We start from the raw sequence: 20534 nt of genomic DNA, 5'->3' as shown, positions 1-20534 counted from the left end.
TATGTTCACTTATGAGCTGAAGCTATGTAGCTATTTCCCATTTTATGTTCTCCTACCGAAGTCTGTACACCCGTCTCCCCCAAGACTCTAGATGCCCCTTGTGGATGGTATCTTAGTCATTGCTATGCCCAAACACAAGACTTAACAGAGAGCACCTGATACTTCTTCCTCTCTATTTTAATTATATAAAATAATTATTTAACCAAATGCTTTTACAGTGGATAAAGCTTTTGACAGCATGATGCCCATATGGGAAGGCCATGTTACTCTGACCGGGTGAAGTCTACACCATTGGCCTTTCTCTGAGCAGAAGCCTCATTCAGGGTAGGACTGAAGCCCCTCCACCCACATACAGAGCAAGACGGCCGGTGAGGCAGGTGCAGCACCGGCTTACTGATCAGAGGAGGCCCTACTTCTTCCCCATCAGCAGAGTACAACCACCTGTCGTTTCCCTGGAGCAAAAGCTGCACCAGCTTATTTCATTAAGAATCAAAACACGTGATTATTGCCACAACTCAAATACTTTCGTATGATTTGCCGTTTTAAAAATATCAGTAAAATACCCTGGGACGGCACATGGTCCGTGCGGGTCTCGCTTACATATGGCCGCTTCATAGCCCTTCAACGGTGCTTTATTGTCTCCGTTATTTGGTCAAAATCTAGTATCGCTCCCCACCGTGCAATGTTCCAGCTTTTGACTCAAGAAGTTTATCACAGTGCGGTCCACTCTCTATTTCTAGCACAAGGGCTCTGCTCAACTCAAGCCAATACTCCTCCTGTTTCACACCCTCTCCTTTCTTCTAGAATTGCCGCGCTCTAGCCCCCTCACTCCAAATCCTAGGGCACCTCAGGGCCCATGGACATTTCTTTTTCTTCCAAGAAGGCTTCTCCAATCCCTGCCACCTCCAGGGATTGCCCCCTTCCCTGCAGACCACAGCCCGTAGAGCTCTCCCGGGGGCCAGCTCTTAATGAACGAGCAGTGCAGGCACGGGGGAACTGTCTCAGGGGAGCGGGTCCTCTCGCCCCAGCTAGCTGAGTTCCTAGAACGCAAACACTCCTGGGCCTCCCACAAGGCAGCCCTAGTGGATAAGTCACAGATAAGCTGCCCCACCCGTGTTTTCACTGGCAAAGAAATGTATTGTTGAGGTCAGGGGTTCTCAAACCAGAGTGTCGGTTTAACACAGACGGCTGCCCCCCACCACCCCCGACACACATACCAGGTTCCGAGTCCGAAAGTCTGCGGTGGAGCCCCGAATATGTGTATCTAGCAGGTCCCCAGGTGGCACTGACGGTTCTAGTCCTGGGACCGCACCTTGGAGAGGACTGCTCTGGTTCGCTTGCTTGGCAGGAGAAGGGATGCCGCAGAAAATACTGGAAAGGCACGGAACAGGAAGCCGGAAGAAGCGGCATCTTGGCTCGTCCTGTTACTAGCCACGCTCTGATCCTGGCAAGTCCGTGGCTTTAGTGTCCTCTCCCACCTGTCAAGTGGGGATAATACTGTTCACCCCAACACTTGAAACTGTCATGATGATCAAATATGATCAGCGGAGAATAATGAGACGCAAGTAACAATAAAAGCGAGTTGTTACTTTACAAATGCACCCGGCACGTAACAGGCATTCCGGAAATACGTGTTGTACTTAACTACTGTTGGGCCTGACATTTCAAATCTAATCAAGTTTCTTGCAGTGTGGACCGATTTTGTCCTTCAGGGCAACTTCATTGGCTAGAGAGAAATTTTTTATGAGAATTGCTCCTTGTAAGTACCACCAGTTTTAGCATTGAGAGAAAGAAATTTATGATCACCATGCTGGTTTCACTCAAAATATCTGAACTCCACCACATTTTCTGCATATATATAAGTATCTCCAAAAAAGAGATCAGAACCTTAGAATCCTTTACCCGACAGCAAGAGACAGACATGCATACAAAAAGCCTGCCAATTCTTTGCCCAGATCGAAATTATTAGCTGGCAATGAAAGGTATTATTTAAAAAATAAACAAGCCTGAGAAATCCTGCCAAACATAATCTGATCTGACTCTAGATTTATTGTTCTTAACTATTTTACTGCTGCATCTCATTTTATTTGAGTGATTAATCATTAATAAAATTTTAAGATTCCCCTGTGGTCTCACAACCTGCAAATTAGGATAATAATATGTCTCCTTTACCCCTGAATTAAGATCCATGACCTTCTTAAGTATATCTAATGAAAAGGGGGTCATGGGTCATTAATGACAAATGGGGGTCGTGATGAATGGCTATCACCAGAGAAAGGACATGAAGAAAAACATTCTAAAATTTCACAGAAATGGAAAGAAAGAATATGAAATCTATAGGTATCTTGCTGATGTTAGTAACAGTTCCATCTATTACACATATAAAAAAACCCACTCACAGCTTTCCTATACACAGTTGAGAAAAGGAAAAGTGGCCTTTAAATATATTTTTGCAAAACTCTCAAAGTTCCTAGAACTGTAAAAATTAATTGGTTAAATAGCCTGCCATAAGCTCTCCCTGAATCTATTAATCAAAGTATATACATGTCTGCACTTCTGACCTCTTTGTTTTCCCCATGCCACATATTTTTTAAGATTATATTTATTTATTTGAGAGAGAGAGAGCAGGGTGAGGGGCAGAGGGAGAAGGAGACTCCCCCGCCGAGCAGGGAGCCCAACGCTGGACTCGATCCCAGGACCCTCGGATCATGACCTGAGCCGAAGGCAGATGCTTCACGGACTGAGCCACTCAGGCGCCCCTTCCATGACACATATTTTAATGTCCTAATGAGGAGGAAAAGCATGTGGACCGACCTGCTGTCCCTAAGGGGAGCACATGTGACATTTTGGCTCGCCAAAGGGCTACATATTCTTGCCAACAAACTCACAAAGGCTGCGCATCAAAAGACACTGAGATCCTTGGGCCAAAGGGAGGCAGAGGAGGAGAGGGCGAGAGAGATGGAGGCAGAAACAGAGCTGAGCAGCGTGACCCTTACACACTATGACAGGCTCCGACGGGCTCACCCCTCTGCGGGCAAATGTGCAACATGCCGAGGACAAACAGCTTCCACAGAAACCTTCCAGATACCAATGGAAATAACCTCACATGGTCTTCGATAAGCGTGAAGAAATACTGTAGCACGGCTTTCCTTTCAGACTTTGAGACATCTCATGCTCTCTCTCCGTCACTTCACTCCCTCTACGCCTGTTTTCCAGCTCCTTTCTTGGCTGGCAGAAGAGTAGAGACATTTCTCGACAGGCTGGCAGGATACCTGCCATACTCCCCCCCCTTTTCTTTTCTCTTACACAAATTCTTGGCAAAGATCCAGAGTAAGAAGGAAAATAGGAATTTCGACATGCCGTTTTGACCTAAAATTTTCTTTTCTTCTGCTTTTGGGAAAGGGGCTGCAAGGATCGTCAAGCAGCCCGGCCTGTAACGGGGAAGCTAGGTGGCTTCATGTGAGCTTTTTTATCTCAGACGGCCCAGTGAAATATGCATTGTTGTAGGTGCCCAATTAATGACATTTAAAATTTTTTAATTGTAAATCACAAAGCAAGACCAGGTTGTCGATGTGAAGGAGGCTCCTCTTTTTTTTTTTTTTTTAAGATTTTATCTATCTATTTATCTATTTATTTATCGATTTATTTATTTATTTAATTAATTAACACAGACTGAGAGCACAAGCAGGGGGAGTGGTGGGCAGAGGGAGAAGGAGAAGCAGGCTCCCTACTGAGCAAGGAGCCTGATGCAGGACTCAATCCCAGGACCCTGGGATCATGACCTGAGCCAAAGGCAGTTAAAGACTGAGACACCCAGGTGTCCCTAGAAGCTTTGTCTTTCAAGAAATGTTAAAAGAAGTTACACAGGGGGCACATGGGTGGCCCAGTTGGTTAAGCATCTGCAATCATCTCAAATAGGTAAATAGAATCTTTAAAATTAATTAATTAATTAATTCATGTGATCTGAGAATATTACTTTCTATATATATATATATTTTTAAAGATTTTATTTATTTATTTGACAGAGCAAGAGAGCACAAGCAGGGGGAGCAGCAGAGGGAAGGGGAGAAGCAGCCTCCCCGCTGAGCAGGGAGCCCAATGTGGGGCTCAATCCCAGGATGCTGGGACCATGACCTGAGCAGAAGGCAGATGCTTAATCGGCTGAGCCACTCAGGCACCCCAAGGAGGCTCCTCTCTAACCCGATGTTTATTTTTCAAATACACTCTCCTGAGCGCATTTTTACTTCCCCTCATTGTAGACCTTTTATGACTCTCCCAGTGAAAGACGATGCAATACTGAAATTGCAAGCAATCCAAGATGGTGCTGGATCATTTCAGAGGTGCCTACCATGTTCCCTCACATAGTAAGTCCCTTGATGGCATCCACAGTGACTTTTTTCATTTACTCATTCAACAAATATTTACTAGGAACCTCGTATGGACTGGATACGAAGCACTTGGGATGCAATACCTCTAGTCTAGTGAAGCTTAGATTTCTATTGGGGGGAGACATTAAATATGTAGTAAATTAGGTAGTATTGAACAGGGGGTAAGAACTACGGAAAATGAAAAACCTACAGCAATTGCAGAGGAACCAGTAGTGAGGGTGGGGAGTTGCAATTTAAATAAGGTGACCAGGTTAGCCTCATTAAAACGGGACATTTGCACGAAGTCATGACAAAGTTAAGGGAGTGGATGCATAAACCCAAGGGAGAGAGGTCCAGGCTGACGACAGAGCAAAGCAAAAGCCTGAACAGGAGTGATGACTCGAGAATTCTGCTTGGAGTCTGAGAGGAATGGGTTGCTGTCAGAGGTGACATGATCTGACTTTTATTTTACTTTTTAAAAAAAAAAAGAAAGATTTATTTCTTCATCTGAGAGAGAGAGGACGAGTGGGGTAGGCATAGAGGGAGAGAGAAAGAGAATCCCAAGCGGACTCCCCACTGAGCCCAGAGCCCACCATGGGCTCCATCTCATGACCCTGAGATCGTGACCTGAGCCCAAACCAAGAGTCAGATGCTTAACCAACTGAGCCACCCAGGTGCCCCATCTGACTTCTATTTTAAGAAGATCCTCACATTTGCTGCGTGGAGAATAAAATGTAACAGGCAAGATGGAAATAGAACAGAAGGCCCTCGTGGTAATGTAGATGGCTGGCTTGGTCCTGGGTCGGACTGGTGGGTGGTGCTGAGAAGTGGCTGGATTTGGGATCTATTTAGAAGGTAGAACAAACAGGATTTCCTGACAGATTAGACTCGGGGTATGGAAGAAAGCAAGAACTCAAGTGTCACGTCAAGGATCTGGTTTAAGCAATTAAAAGGATCGACTGAGACAAAGCAAGTCTAGGGTGGGGAGAAGAGCAGGAGATCGGTTTGGGATGCGCTGGGTATGAAACACCTTTTTAAATCCATTTGATGCCTAGGACACAAATGAATTCAACTGTTTGATTATCTGAAACACTGGTATGTAAGTCCAAGAGACTCAATTCTCTAGTGCCAAATAGCGGGAAACTAAAACATATTTGCTAAAGGAATGGGGTGGGCTGAGTGATGGCCCCCACCTATGTCCCTGGCCTAATCCCTGGAATGTACGACTATATTGCCTTGTGTGCCCCCCACAAATTTTGCAGACATGATTAAAGATCCTGAGAGGGAAAGATTATCCTGGATTATCCAGGTAGACCCAATGTCATCACAAGGCAGGAGAATCAGAGACAGAGATCTGAAGATGTTATACTAGCAGCTTGGAAGAAGAAGGAAGGGCCACGAGCCAAGGAAAGTAGGCAGCCTCTGGATGTTGGGAAAGGCAAGAAAAATGATTCTCTTCTAAAGCCTCCAGAAGGAAGCAGCCCTGCTGACGCCTTGATTTTAGGACTTCTGACCTCCAGAACTATAAGAGAATACTTTAGTGTCGCTTTAAGCCACCACATTGTGATAATCTGTAATCACAGCCATAAGAAACTAATATAATGAACAAATAAATCCAAAAGCATGTAGGGACTGAGGCCATTTTATTCATTGTTGTTTCCCCAGCTCTTGGCAGTGCCGAGAGGCAAGTAGGCACTCAGTGAATATCTGTGGGGTCGATTTTAATTTGATGACAATGTTATGCACCCTCATACCTCTCTGCGTTTGAACCCACTGGTGTTCATGCCTAGAATGCCCTCAACCCCTTTCTGGTCAGGTGAACTTCTGGCAAGAGCCAGATCCGAACCCACTCTCTCTGCAATGAATTCAAGCACTCCCCTCGGCAGATTAACCAGGGCCCCTTCTATCCTCCACCAGCACTTCAGAGCCGCTGAAGCTCTCACACCAACCATGCTGCCCCTTGAGGATGTGCTTGTTGGCTCATGTCCCCACCACGCTGAGAATCCACGAGGTCCCGCTCACCGCTCATCTCGGTGTCTCCCAGCGTACTCCTGGGGACGATGTGTGCCCACACGAACGTGTTCGCTAAACGAATAGATAAGCAGTGCGAATATTTGCCAGCGTTTTTCACTTTTTCCAGGCACTTTGCCTTATTATCCCATTTCATCTCAGTCATAATCCCGAGAAGAGAGGGTAGCCTTGTTTCCATCAATGGGGAAAGTGCTTGACTTGCCCAAGGTCGTGTTATTCATGGCAGACTGAACACCAGCCAAAGCCTCCTGACTCCTCGCCCAGTGCTCTTTCCACCGGCTTGGGCTACTTCCACCGCCACAGGGTCCGATCGGGCTGCCAACACAAGCACCCCCTTTGTTACGCACACACTGCGTTGGGCAAATTCAGACCCTGCAGGGCACTGGGACCAAAGGCTGTGGCGATGCCTCAACAATTGTCTATTAGTTTTGACCGTGACTCATAATCCTGTCAAAAGAACAGTATGCAAGATCAGCATCAAATCCACAGGATTTGTACAAAATGCATAAGCCACATCTGGGCAAGGTAATATGCCAAATGTTAGTTTTAAAAGAGCTCTTCACGGCCACGCGAGCCCAATCGAGGGGGCGGCAAAGGTAACTTAGCGTTAGTGAGTCGAGCTGCTTTATGTACCTGGCATTGCCATGACTAACCTGGCAGGTGGGGAGTCAGCTGCCAGCTGCGAGTTTGGACAGATGAGTGAGGGAGAGCAGGAGACAGGCACGAGGACGACCTGCTCGGAAAGGTATCCAGAATTCTAATGGCAGCCACTGGCCTCAGCTGCCAGATTCGTTTGGAACATGGTTTTGCGTGTTTTGTCTTTATAGAATGTTCACCATCTCAACCACTAATCTTCGTCCCGTGTCTCCTGTCAGCTTTTCCACAAGCTTTGGAAAAGAATAAGAAATGTACTCTTACCATACAATCCAGCAATCTCACCCCTTGGTATTTATCCAAAGACTGAAAACTTAGGTCCACACAAAAACCTATATGTGGATGTTTTCTCTCTCTCTCTTTTTTTTTTTTTTTAAGATTTTATTTATTTAATTGACACAGAGAGAGAGAGAGAGCCAGCGAGAGAGGGAACACAAGCAGGGGGAGTGGGAGAGGAAGAAGCAGGCTCCCAGCGGAGCAGGAAGCCTGATGCGGGGCTCGATCCCAGGGACCTGGCAGACGCTTAACAGCTGAGCCACACAGGCGCCCCTACACATGGATGTTTAGAGCAGTTTTATTCTAATTTGCAAACCTTGGAAAGCAACCAAGATGTCCTTCAGTAGGTGAATGGATAAACTGTGGTCCATCCAGACAATGGAATATTATTCAGCCCTAGAAAGAGAGAGCTTCAACCATCACAAGACATGGAGGAGATTTAAATGCATGTTACTAAGTGACAGGAACCAATCTGAAAAAGCTATCAACTCTGTGATTTCAACTATATGACATTCTGGAAACGACAAAATTATGGAGATGGTAAAAAGCTCAGTGATTGCCTGGGCTGGGGATGCAGTGGCAGAGAACAGGGGATTTTTGGGTAGCGAAAATACTCTGTATAATATGATAATGATAGATAGAAATGCCATTACACATTTAGCCAAACCTGGAGAATGAACAACACCCAGAGTGAACCCTAAGGTAAAAAAACTATGATGTGTCCAAGTGGATTCATCCTTGGCAACAAATGTACCACCCTGGGTTGTGGGAGGGGTTATGCACGTGTGAGGCGGGGGGTATCTGGGAAATCTTTGTACTTCCTCTCAGTTTTGTTGTCAACCTAAAATTGTTTAAAAAAAAAAAAGTCTCTGAAAAAAAGAACGAAGAAAAGATGAATGGTATTGATCCTCTCCTGATATGGATTATTTAAAGTGCAACTAATGGAAATTACTGGCCGTTTCCACCAAATCTTCAGAGATATCATTAGAATTCTTTAAGTAATGCCAAGCAATACACTTCTTCTTGTTCTGAAATAACAGGACTATCAACTTCCACTGAACAGTAAGCATAGGACATACCTTTACACCAGCTACTTAGAAAAATAGATTCTCAAAGTTACCAGAACACGGGGAACAAACCTGTTGCAAATGTGTTGGCATACTTCAAGTACTTAGTGGGCACAACGAAGAGAAGGCAGAAGTGTTCTCTCAGACAGCAACAGTGGCATGAAAACAGAAGACAAAGAGAAACTGGAATCTGCTCATTTTTGTGTTTAGGTCCAGAGATAAAATAATAAAAAGAAAAAGAATGACAAAAGAAGTTGAACCAAATCTTTCTTGAGGAAATGGAGGGTTCCCTTTCCTTCCCAGCCCATCTGAGTCCCGCACCATGAAGGGCTTTATACTCCTGCGTATAAAATTCCAGCCTGAAGATCCAAGCTTTGCCTTCCAAACCCACCCCCACCGCGCCAGGCTCATACACACACACCACTACCTCCCAGCTACCCCTTGGGTCTGTGGACATGCACACCTGCAGCAATCAGTCCTTAGAGACCCATTCAGGTCTTAGATATAGGCTATAGCTCTTCAGACAGGGAATTCTAGGCTCTCTGGCACTAAGCGCCAGGTCTAGAACCTTGCTACCCAAAGCGTGGCCTGGGCATCCGCCGCACTACTAGGATCTGGGAGCTTATTGGAAATGCAGAATCTTGGGTCCCACACTAGACCTACTGAAATGGGAAGGATTTTCATAAGATCCCCAGGTGATTCAGGGTAAAGTCTGAGAAGCAAAGTGGATCTCCGTGGGGCCTATGGATCCCCCATCCCCGACAGAGCAGCCAGACTCACTGAGAAGCAGAGCGGAACCCCCTGACCACAGGCCCAGGGCGGGAGTGCTGCTGCCTGAGCCTGAGAGCCCCAATGCCCACGCGGGGTTTTCCTAGGATAGACACTGGCCGTGCAGACATGCCATCTCTTGGGCTTTAGAAATACAACAGGCTGCTCAGGAAATGGGATGACTGGTCAGTTCGACGTTATTTGTAATTTGGGGGAGGACACATGTGTAGTAGATGTTGGCACTTGATCCTTGACCCGCTGTTCGAATCCGCATTCAATTGCTGGAAGGCTTTATTGCATTAGCATCTGAACAGCCTCACTCCGTGGCGTTTATTGACTGTCTAGTCAGTGTGTCAGAGACAACTATAATTCTTCTCCAAATTGGACTATCCAGGGAACTCGACAGTCCCAATCTTTGTTGAAAATCCTTCTCAAATTCATTAGTCCACTTTCCTGAAAAAACAGGCACCCTGCCCTGAATGGGCTCTTTGTTGGGAGAGGGAAGATCTTCCAGAGGCCTGAAGTCATCACTCTGCATACCTATCATGAGTATTCCGACCCGCTGCAAACTACCGGGAAAGGACCGCCGTCGCGGTGAGGCTGATCTGAAGGCAAATGACTGGCTCACCTAACTGCTCTGGGAGCTTGGGTGGTCCCCTCTCTGGGCCTTAGTTCTTATCACTAAAGTGAGGTGGTTCACTGGACAGCTCGCCTGTATCTCAGTGTCAGGACTTCCATGGCAGTGCTGGAGTTGACCAGTGACTTTTCTCTGTGGGGAAAGGAGCTAAGACTATGACAGGACTGGCTTCAGAACAGAATGCCACTCTTCATCCTCGGGGGCCCATGTGGATGTCAACCGGGGTGAGAACTTTAGTGAGCCTACATCCACAGATCCATTCTGGACTGGGAAAACTGCCCCAGGCATGACGAAGGAAGGCACAGGGCAGGAGCTGCCTCTGACGTGTCACATCAGCGCACCCGCCATGACACAGCCCTGGACAAGGAGTTCTGAGGAGACAGAGATGCAAGACAGTCCTCGTTACCACAGTCCTTCCAGACTAGCTGGAGCTAAAGACCTGTTGGCAGAAAGTTGTTCTCGGTCTTTCTTCTTTGTGTCGATTTGCTGGCTTTCTTTACAATCCGATGTCCGTCTCCAGCATTTCTATACATTTCTACATTTCTTAATTCAATGCCCTTCAATATTAAGTCTCTCCCTGCTTTCTGCTCTTCGGCTGACTCAGTTCCAATTTCTTTAACCTCTCTTTTAGTAGTCGAATTTTCCAATTGTTAAAAAACAGGTGCCAAGTATCATTCTTCAAAAGAAAAAAACCTCTGTTCTATAAAAGTCAGTGTTAATCACTTGTCAACCCTCTACAAGGGGAACTAGTATATATTGGGCTATTACCTATGTACTAAGCCCTGTCCTAAGTATTTTTAATTATCTCAATTAACAGCCTCATTATAATCTGTTTTACTGATGGAGCAACTGAAGCTCCTAGAAGTTAAACAGCTAGTCTGCAGTTATATGAGTTGTAGCAAGCAGTAGAGGGGCTTATCTACCTACACTTAAGGTCCCTTTTATCTCTATTCTATATATACTATGCCTTTACAAGTGCATTTTAGAAACAAATCTATCTTTTAAATAATGGGACCATGTAAGTGTCTCAGATGTATTCTGCGGTCCATTCATTCTGATGAATAGAGCCTTCTAAAAACAAATAAGCAATTATGATGACGGCATTGAGGAGGTTGACAAATTCTCTCCCCAAAAAGCAACTATCAAACTAGACAAAACTTATCCAAAAACCACACCATTTAAGTGCTCTGGAAATTGACCAAAGGCGTACAACACTCACAGCATTTATTCCTGACGACTTACTAGAGTCAGGGTCAGAACGGTGAGTCTGCGGGCCGAGTTTTTGCCTAGATCTGGTCCCATCCCCTGCCCCCACCCACCCCCACTCCCTACCCTGGCTCTGTCATTGTGGTATTCATTCAGTTAGGACAGAAAAGACTGCAAAAATCAGCAGCTTCACTGCACCTGCCAGAGGGGGGCTCCCTGATGGGAACACTCACAATTAAAGCGTACGTTCTTACTAGAACACAAACTATGCTAGGCGTACTAGCAGTTTGGACAGCCTGAGGTTGAAGTCCCATTTAGGGCAAAGAACTGCTGGACTAATCAGGGACATAACAGGAAGTTCAGTGGGTGAACCAGACATAGGGGAGCTAGAAAAAGCTCTTCCCATTTACTGGGTTGACAAGAGTTGTGCAAATGCATAGCAGAGGCCAGCAGGGCCAAAACCACCCACACAATCATGGCCAGCACAGCTTACACACCCACACAGTAGACACACAAGAGTCCAGCAGAATGTAAAAGCTGGAGGAAGACTTGAAAATGGCATGAAGTTTGCATGCATTCCCCAGGCACACATAAATCCATCAGCAGAAGCTCCTTATTGACTAGAGGTGTTTAAGCATAACATCTGATCGATCATTGGCTGACGACTAAGCTATGCAGACACATGAGCAAACCCCAAGAAACCAGGCTAAATTTAAATAAAAGAAAATCTGGGACGCCTTGGGTGGCTCAGTTGGTTAAGCATCAGCCTTCAGCTCAGGTCATGCTCCTGCGGTCCTGGGATCAGGCCCCGCATCGGGCTCCCTGCTCAGTGGGGTGTCTGTTTCTCCCTCTTCCTCTGACCCTCGCCCCTGCTCATGCTCTCTCTCTCTCAAATGAATAAATTAAAAAATCTTTTAAAAAAATAAAACACAACCAGGTGGAGACATGAGCAGTTGCACATTGCAGGCGATACATTCCAAAGATTCGGTACGAATAAGTTACCGAACAAATAAACAACAACTACAGATCGCTCACAGGGAAAAAGGCAGGATCTACAGTTGCTACTACATATCTAAAATGTCAGCATTCAGGGTGCCTGGGTGGCACGGCGGTTAAGCATCTGCCTTCAGCTCAGGGCGTGATCCCAGCGTTATGGGATCGAGCCCCACATCAGGCTCCTCCGCTGTGAGCCTGCTTCTTCCTCTCCCACTCCCCCTGTTTGTGTTCCCTCTCTCGCTGGCTGTCTCTATCTCTGTCAAATAAATAAATAAAATCTTTAAAAAAATTAAAAAATAAAAAAAATAAAATGTCAGCATTCAACAAAAACATATGCAACAAAAAAAAAAGAAAAAGAAAAAAAGTATGATCCATACATGGGGGGGGGGGGTGCACTACCAATGGAAAATGTCACCAAGTGGTCCCTAAGTTGGACTTAGCAGACAAAGACTTCAAAGCATATTATAAATATGTAAAGAAAACCATATACGAAAAGTTAAAGGAAAACATGATGACAAGTAATCAAATAATAGAGAACCTCAATAAAATGACTGGGATTATAAAAAAGAATCAGTTGGGAAATACGGGATTTGGAAAGTTCAATATCTGAAATGACAATTTCTCTCGAGGCACTCATAGCAAATTTGAGAAGGCAGAAGAGAATGAGTGAACTTTAAACCAGCTCAATAGAAATGATTTCAATCTGAAGAACAGAAAGAAGGATGAAGAAAAACAAGTGGAGACTCAGAGACTTGTGGGAAAACATCAAGCATCCCAACTTATGTACAACGACAGCCCCCGAAGGAGAGAAGAGGAGGGGGAAAAGGAGACAGAAAAAAAGTATCTGAAGAAATAATAGCCAAAAACCTGCCAACCTGCCCAACAAACGATGCTAGGACAACAGGATACCCATATGCAAACAAAATAAAATAAAGACCTTAGGCCCATATGTTATACTATGCACAAAAAATTAACTCACAGTGGATCATAAAGCTACATGGAAATCTGTAACAGTAAAACTCTTAGAAGAAAACTCAGTAATAAGTCTTTGTGACCTTAGGTTAGGAAGTGAATTCTTAGATATGATACCAGGGCACAAGCAACAAAAGAAAAAGCAAATACATCGGACTTCATAAAAATTAAAAACTTTTGTGCTTCAAAGGACATCATTAACAAAGTGAAAAGACACACTCCCTCTGTCTCCCTCTCTCTCTCAAACAAATATTTTATAAAAACTCTTTAACAAACCAATAAAAAGATAAATGACTCGACCGAAAAAAATTGGCAAAACACTTAGATATTGCATCAAAGAAGACATATCAATAGCTAATAAGCATATGAGAAGATGTTCAATATTATTAATCATTAGGGAAATGCAAGTAAAACCACAAGAAATACCTCTACACACCCTCTAGCATGGCCATAATCAAAAAGACAGGCAAGGCTATCAAGAAACTGGAACCCTCATACATTGCTGATGAGAAAGTAAAATGATACAGCTATTCTAGAAAAGAATTCAGCAGGATCTTAAAAAATTAAACATAAATACACCAAGCAACCCAGTCGTGCCACTCCTAAGTGTGTACTCAAAAGAAATGAAAGCACACACCCAAAGATGTGCGTGCTAACGTTCACAGCAGCATCGCTCGCCATCATCCGATGCTGGAAACGCTCCAACTGTCCCTCCCTGCTGATACACGAACACCAGTGGTACTGCCATACGACGGAATACCACGGAAGCACGCTACCACGCGGACGAACCTCCAAAACATTATACTAACTGAAAGAAGCCAGACACGAAAGGTCCCATATTATATGATTCCATTAACATGAAATGTCCGGGAAAGGCAAATTTATAGAGAAAGAAAGAAGATTAATGGTTGCCTTGGAGTAGAAGTCTGACTGCAAAAGGCCTCAAAGGAAGTTTGGGGGGAATGATGAAAATGTTCAAAAAACGGACTGTGCTTAACAGTTGCTGTACTAGCTTCCTCTGCTGCACAAGTTACCACAAACTCAGAGGCTTAAACCAACACACATTAATTATCTCATAGTTTCTCACAGGTCAGAAGTCTGAGTATGGCTGAACCGAGTTTATCGAAGTGTTGGTCAGGCTGCTTTCTCATCTAGAGCTTGGGGTCCTTCCCAAGCTCCTAGTTCCCGTGGTTGAAGGACTACCGCTACCCTTTTCCATAAGTAATTCACAATATGGATGAAAGCTTCTTTAGGGACAGTGGGAGAGCGTCTCTCTTATAACTATCCCTTTTTAATGGCTTGTGCCTGATTAAGTCAGGCCAGCCAGCATAATCTCCCTTTCCATTAACTCATAATTGACTGGCTTGGGACCTTAACTACAAAATCCCTTCACCTTTGCCATATCATGTAACCTGATTCTGGGGGTACCATTCCGTCATATTCACAGGTCCCACTCACATTTAAGGGAGGATATTACACAGGGTATGTATCCAGGAGAAAGAATCTTACAAGCAATCTTAAAAATCTGCTTCCCACAACTGCACAATTTATAAATTTTTTTTAAATCACTGAATTATATACCTACCACGGGTAGGCTTTACGATACAGAAGTTATACCTCAATACAGATGTAAAAATAAAATGTCATGGAAAACAAAAAGTTGTCCATTTTTCACTGGGGCTACATTTTTTTAATTAAATGAACTAAGCCTATCTTTTCTAGGAAATGATTCAACAGAAAATTTTTTTTCCGATTTGCTGACCATGCCCTTTGTGATTTGTTACACCAATTAACTCACAGTAACCACATCACACAAACACGCAGTCAGCTTTTCCCTCGTTGGGTTTTATTCCTCTGTCAGCTTTGTTAGGAATGAATAGAGGCTCACTTAAATACAAAGACTTCAGATTTCCAAAGACAGAGTAGGGTTACCTCCCCACTAGAGTTTCCGCTCTCTGATTTCCCCATCAGGGAGTGGCTCCATTTTGAGTTTCCCTCAAACAAAGTACAAGCAATAATGTTTAGTCACATGAAGCCCCCATTTTGCCAGCTGCATACTTCCTAAAATTTCATTCACCCAAAGGTCAGGAACTGTGAGTTCTGGAGCTCTTTATGGTGTCCTGGGAACGTCTTTGAAGTTTGGCCACTCATGGTATTTTGTGTGCCCTGAGCTGCTGCCTAAAACTCAATGTTTCCTAACTTTGGTCTATTCTGAGGACCGTCAGCCTTTACAAAAGAGCTTGCCGTACAAAGCACGCAGCAAGCCTGTGTGATGCTACTTCTGGGGCTATCTCGACACCATGATGCCTTGCAAATTCCCTGAGGGGTTGCCCAACAATGTCAACTGGATGGTTATCTTACAGGTTTGTTGTTCTCAAAAGCAGAAACTTCCCTGTTACCATGGAAATACAACACAAAAGGAGCTGTCCATCCCGGAAAATAAAAACTGCTTAGAATTCTCATTCAAAGGTTTTACGTTAAACGTGGAAGAAACTAGGGACGCCTGGGTGGCTCACTCAGTTGAGCGTCCGACTCTTGATTTCGGCTCAGGTCATGATCTCATGTTGGGCTCGGCGCTCAGGGGGAGTCTGCTTGAAGATTCTCTCCCTCTGCCCCCTCCCTTACTTGCACATGCGTGCACACATGCGTGCCCCCCTCAAATAAGTAAATAAATCTTTAAAAAAAGATAAATGTGGAAGAAACTCTTCTGCATAATTTGTTTTTGTGAAAATAAAAATCTTTCTTGGGAATATTCCAGTTATCTTATTATACAACACATGGGCCACCAACGTGTCAGCAAATTTTAAAAAGTAATAATTTACATGTTTTTTTTTAATTTGAGTACTTTTTCTTCTGCAATCTCTTGATGAAAATGGTCACAGTATCAGGTCACTTGGAGAATCTTAAAAGCTTTATTCACAGATGCAGTCCCGTTACTTGAATGTGCTGTAGATTAAACTACCCACCTTTAACTAAACAGCATCTTCGGGACTGAACTAGTGTTTTTCCCTCCACACCATTTCTAAGGGAAATAAGTCTCTCTTAGAAGCTTGGGTCATAATCTATAACTCGCAGCAGATGGAAACTAAAACACCATTCCTCGTCATTTCTCATGGCAGGATAACATCGTAGCTCACAGGGCTTAAGACTAAGGGATAAGGGCCAGACTCCGTGGCTTAGAATCCCAGTTGTGCAACTTACTGGGGTGCTATTTTGACCCATTACTTAAACTCCCTAAGCCTCAGTGTCCTTACCTATAAAATGGGTATAATAACATAAAGGGGTTGGCAAATACAACCCACAGGCCAAATCTGGACACTACTTATTTTGTAAAGAAAGTTTTATGAAAACATGGGAAAATGCCCATTCATGTATATATTGTCTACGACTGTCTGGGGAGTGATGAAGTGACCTACAAAGTCCCTGGCCCTTTACCAAAAAAAAAAAAAAAAAAAGTGCTAGCCTCAATAAAAGGTTGTCATTAAGATCAAAGGAGATAATTCATGAAAGGCACTCCATATAGTTAACCAACCAATTAACGCTGTGAATTATTATTTATTGATAGAAAAGCTGTAAAGTCATTGTGATCTCATTTCCTAAATTCGGAGAGACCTCTTTCTGTATAGCACGGCAGCCACAGCCGGCCCAGGAAGTAAGGGCTTGGGGTCAGCAGGCTCGGCCCCTTCTTGGACGGAGGTGGCCGAGGCGGTGTGACGGTGGGCTGTGGTGAGCAGCTGTCACGGCAGGGCCGGGAGCCTGCTGGGCCACAGACAGCAGCTGCTACGAGTCATCCATTTCCAGTAAGTGATACTCCGCCGTTTCTTGATGGCAGTGCTCTTGGTCACAGGTGTGTGACACATGCATATGCATCACTGGCCCTGCTCCTAACTGCGCTGAGCACATGGGAGGAGGGGCGGGGGCTGCAACTAGGCTTAGACAATGCCCTGAGCTGAGCCCGTTTCCCTTTTCCGTGGCAGTGACTGCTTTCCCAAGACGTATTCTGCTCGACCAGAGTCGGAAATTTGTTAATGTCAGTTGAATGCAATAAAATCTAGGCCCACCGTTCCAAATAAGAAAACGGATCTAAAGCTGGGCATTTCTCCCGGGATTGGCACGGCCCGCTCTGTGTGAGTGCGTTTGCAAATCAACTCTGGCCAACGCCTGACGTTACAACGGTTCCCTTAAACCTTTCAAACGATCTCCACGAAAGTGGCTTTTAAGGCCCATATTTAAAATATCTGAAGAGTTTACAATGTGAGTGGTTTTCAGAAGGGAGCCGCTGCTGTCCCCTGCTCCCGTCTAGGGCCTTGGACGTTTCACTCCATCAGCGTGTCCGTCACTGCCTCGCACGTAAAGGGAAGCTGTAAGAATCTGCAACATTAAAAAGGCCATGATTCCAAAGGATTTCCTGCTAGATCGGGTGGGTTTTCATTAGTCCCTCCTGACAGGGTCATAAATAAAGCTGAGTCCACAGCAAGGGAAGACCACCATCACTACAAGGGAACACCCAACCGGCAAATGGTTTATACATGGAAACAGAATTGATGAATTGCACCAGCTCCAGAGTTGCAAAGTCCTAGGTGCTCACCCCAAGAACCGTGCTACCGAATCTGCTCATTGCTCTAACTGAAGACAGCCGGGCCCTTCTTCCGGTGCAGCAGCCCGTCAAAGGCCCGACACAGGACTTCGGTTGGGCATCGTCTTGAAGGAGCTTACCATCCAAGACACGCAAGGCTGTCTCCGGTGACAGTGAACCTCACCTCACACCGAGTGGGCAGACGTCATTAAGGACCAACTAAAATGCTTCTAGAGTTTCCAGTTCATTCAAACCAATATTCAAGTTGACTGAGAGCACGTGGCAATCCTGGGTCTTCCAACAGACCGCGGTGCTGCCCGACGACAGTTCACTGTAAAGTCCTCCGCGGTGCTCTCCTTCGCCCCGTCCCATGAAGCGGCGCTCACACTGAGCAGTCTGGCGGCCCATCCCAGCCGTCACTTTCCTCAGCAGGAGGAAATATCAGCAACCACACCATTTCCATTTTCCAAGTCAAAGGCCATCTTCTGATCGGCAAGGAGCGGCAAGGACACCTGCAGAGCCTTTCCCAAAAGACGCCCCCTTCAGTTCCCAGGTGACAACAATCTACACACGAGATAGGCAGCAAAGGTGGATGGATTCGACTGGATTACAACCAAAGAGAGTAATCAACTGATGACACTATCAACGACCTACGTCTGTCCAGTCAATAAAACAAATAGTCTCCCTACCACTCTCAGTATTTCTGGGCTCTACTGCAAGGTATAGAGACTTTCTAAATAACCGATTTATATACACATCCTCCTTTGGTCCACAAAGTAGACATGGATAGATACACAGATAATATAAACATAGACACAGACACATAAACATAGAGACGTGGTGGGAAGCTCTATTTTCACCCTGTCTTCTTTTGTAAGAGACAGGCTTAGCACCAGGACACCTTATTATCGCATTCTGTATTGGTTTTCTAGGGCTGCCATCACAGAGCCCCGCAGACTGCGCGGCTGAAGCAACAGAGATGTATTGTCTCACAGTCTGGAGGGCGAGAAGTCCAGATGGTGTCGGCCATCTTGGGTGTTCCTTGGCTTACAGATCTCCACCTTCATCTCCAATTGGTGGTCGCCCACTCAGCCTGTCTCCAACCTTCCTCCTTCTATAAAGACACTAGTCATACTGGATGACAGCCCACTCTGATGACCTCATTTTAACCATAAAGCCCCTATCTCCGAATAAGGTCGTATTCTGAGCCACTGGGGAGTAGGACTTCAACAGCTGAATTTGGACACAATGCAACCCACGACACATCCCCATTTCTAAAGCTCTGCATCTACACCCAGTTCAAAGATAACTACTATTGAGGTGCCTGGTGGCTCAGCCAGTTAAGCGTCCGATTCTTGGGTTTGGCTCAGGTCGTGATCCCAGGATTGTTAGATCAAGACCGCGCGTGAGACTCTGCCCTCAGCGGGGAGTCTGCTTGAGATTCTCTCCTTCTCCCTCTGCCCCTCCCTGCTCTCTCCCTCAAATAAATAAACAAATCTTTTAAAATAAATAAATAAGTAAAATTTTAAAAGTTAGCTATGATTTTTAGCTTTATTGAGATATAACTGACAAATAAATGTGGTGATTTGATATACATGTACATTGTGGAAGGATGTCCCCCCCAACTAGTCAATGAACACATCCATCACCTCACTTTTTTTTTTTTTTTTGGTGAGAATATTTACATCCTATCGTCTTCACACATTTTAATGATACAATACAGTGTTATCAATACTAGTCACCAACGTTATACATTAAATTTCAGACATTATTTACCTTATAGCTGAAAATTTGTACCCTTTTGCCAACCCCTCCCGATTTCCCCCACCCCCAGCCCTTGGCAATCACCTCTCTACTCTCGGTTTCTATGAGCCCGACTTTGTTTCAGATTCCACACGTGAGTGATTCTGTGCAGTATTTGTCTTTCTCCGTCTCCCTTATTTCACGGAGCATCACGTCCTCCAGGCTCATCCATGTGGTCACAAATGGCAAGATTTCCTCTTTATTGAGGCTGAATAATATTCCATGGTGTATATATATACCACATCTTCTTTATCCTCTCATTTCTTGCTGGACGCTTAGGTTGTTTCCACATCTTGGCTGCTGTGAATAACGCCGCAGTGAACACGGGAGTGCACAAACATCACTGAGATCCTGCTTTCACAACATCACGCCTGGATTCTGTGTGGTTGTCCTTTGCTCCCTGGTTTTAAATTAGGCACATGGGCAGGCAGGCGAAATCATTCAATCCAGAAGGGTACCCTATTTAAAACTGCCACCACAGAGCTCTAAATGACATCTTCGTGACCAAAAAAGGGGGGTGCTGGATCATATGGCAGTTCTATTTTTAATGTTTTCAGCAACTACCATACTGTTTTCCATAGTGGCTGTGTAGCTCGAAGTACCCAGCTCTCCTCTGAGATACAAAGGAACAAAATAAATACGAACTGTGATACATTCGCAAGCCCGCTCACAAGCCTCCATTGCACGTGTTTCTCGGTATCAAACCTCGAAGCATATGCCGTGTGTGAGCTGGATGCATTTAATATATTAAAATGGTTTCATGCTTTATTGGCTTGTGGGGTTGCTAGTTAGTCATGGCTGACACAAAACATTACTGACTGTCCTCTTGAAAATTATGAATAGGCTATGGCTTGGAATAAAACACAATTAGATCTCAAAAGACTATTAATGATATTGAATACAACTGGGAAAAAAGCATCTCCTAAATTTACATCCTTTTTTTTAATCACACTGGCTTAATCTGACTTTTGCATATATACTATTTGTTGACGCTTGAGAATGTAGTTTGTGTTTTTTGAAAACAGTCCCACCATGTAGCATTAAAAAGGGTATTGATCTCTCAGACTGCAATATGAGACCCCTTTATTTCTTCAAAATCGGGCAGACATAGTTATTGCTAAGGACGTATGATACATACAGATCTCTGAAGCAAACCTGAGAGAATATTATGGTGAAAACAT

At 44.6% G+C, this 20534-nt stretch overlaps 1 protein-coding gene across 5 annotated transcripts in view; it reads right to left on the bottom strand.

The window, feature by feature from the left end:
• NRCAM (neuronal cell adhesion molecule) overlaps positions 1–20534 on the bottom strand; it is a 276950-nt gene that overhangs the window by 245119 nt on the left and 11297 nt on the right. The window lies entirely within an intron of this gene.

Source organism: Ursus arctos, unplaced genomic scaffold (genome assembly GCF_023065955.2).
Source record: "Ursus arctos isolate Adak ecotype North America unplaced genomic scaffold, UrsArc2.0 scaffold_3, whole genome shotgun sequence".
Lineage (NCBI taxonomy): Eukaryota > Metazoa > Chordata > Mammalia > Carnivora > Ursidae > Ursus > Ursus arctos.
Note: the sequence above shows the minus strand (reverse complement) of the source record. Positions and strands in the feature narration are given on the sequence as shown.